We start from the raw sequence: 1755 nt of genomic DNA, 5'->3' as shown, positions 1-1755 counted from the left end.
ATTCAAATAATGGAACTTAACCAAAAAAAGGGGATACAGATGAATGTCCATTTTGTATCTGTGTATTCAAAGTGGTTAGGATAGACATATAGTTACATTCTTTTAATGAATAGAGTGATTTGTTCTAATGGTGTTTGTAAATAGGATATCAAGTCCGCATCTTGTACAGCAATTAACCACTAGGAAGACAGTATGCAATGTGTTAATTATTGAAACTGTCCTACCAATTTTGTTTGAAACTGTCTCACTGCTGTTTGTTTCTCAATAAAATTATGGGAAAAAATGATTGTGCTTTCCATATTGTGATTATATTCATGGCTGCGGAGACAGATCCAGGGCTGTTAGGGTCCCTCTGCAGAGCCAGGAGGAGATTTTTATTCCTCCAGTAGGTAGGGTCGGCTGCCCCAGATCAGCTTTGAAGCAGCTACAAAGGTGGACCTTCACCCCGCAGCTCCTCTTAAGATAAGGAGGATGAAATGTCTCAGAGCAGGCATAAGAGAGACAAAAAGTTGGCTCAGTAGAATAAGCGCTTCCCTGGCAAGCACAAGGGCCTGAGTTCAATCCCCGGTTTCCCCAAGGGGAAAAAAAACCAGTTCTGAGACAACACATGCCTGTCTCTTTCATTTTTCCCTTGCCAGCTGGACGGAGGAGTGGCTTGGCCAGCTGCTGAGCTGGGCCCCTCCCCACCACGGGCCTTTGTCGTCGTCCACCCTCATCCCCCCACCTTCCCCCCCCTCCCCGCCCTTACACCACGATAGGCTGGAGCAGTTTGCTTTGGTGTCTTCCCTGGCTGTCAAGCCACCATTCCTCACCTGAATTAGAGGGCAGCCCGATAGGCAGCGTGTTGTGCCTTCCCTATTCCCAATACTGTTGCCTTCTTGAAGAAAGGAGAGGAAAGGAGAGGAAATCTGGAGTGGCTGAGATAGGAATGGAGAGACTCAGGCCCTTATCTGCATATTCAACCTTCATAGCAAGCTTTGAGCCCGCCAGTCACTGAAACAAGGCCTGCAAGCTACTATATAAACAGCAGTCCCCAATACTTCTCAGGTTTTCCTCTAGGAGGGCTCCCCCTGTGTACTCCCCGCTGCTCCAGGGTGCAGTGCCGGCCATTAAAGATAAAGACTCTTTTTGATGTTCCTTTAAGAAGAAAAATAGTGGTTTTAAAAAACGAAAGACCCTGTTGGCCATGGTGGTGCATACTTGTAATCCCAGCACTTGGAGGCTGAAGCAGGAGGGTAGCTGTGAGTTCAAGACCAGCCTGGGCTACACAGTAAGTCCAAGACCAGCCTGGGCTACATACCTTGTCTCAAAGAAAAAAAAAAAGGGTCAACATAAAAATCAAAGATCCATCAGAGGATGGCCTATTTTCATAGGGAATGAGAACATAAATAGACAAAGGAAACAACTTGCTCTATTCTAGAGAGATGATGTATTCTACTTCTGCTGTATTTTTGAAACTCATCTTTAGAGATCACTATAAATAGGAGGTGGATGATAAATAATTATCAAATCACATGAAACTAGCTTAAGTAGTAGTTTAAAATCTTTTTTTTAAAGGCTTATTCAATTTTTAAAAAGTGTTTTCTTTTGCGGGAGGAAGGGTCTACAGGGTGTTCAGAGTCTCACTACTAGATCAGACTCATACTGATCTGCCTGTTTACAGCCTCACAAGAGCTGGGGATGCAAATGAATGACCATTTTATATCTGTACATTCAAAATAGGATAGATACACAGCTACATTCTCTTAATTTGGT

This window comes from Octodon degus, unplaced genomic scaffold (assembly GCF_000260255.1).
Source record: "Octodon degus isolate 3935 unplaced genomic scaffold, OctDeg1.0 scaffold00219, whole genome shotgun sequence".
Lineage (NCBI taxonomy): Eukaryota > Metazoa > Chordata > Mammalia > Rodentia > Octodontidae > Octodon > Octodon degus.
The sequence above is the reverse complement of the archived record's forward strand: the minus strand, read 5'-3'. Positions refer to the sequence as shown.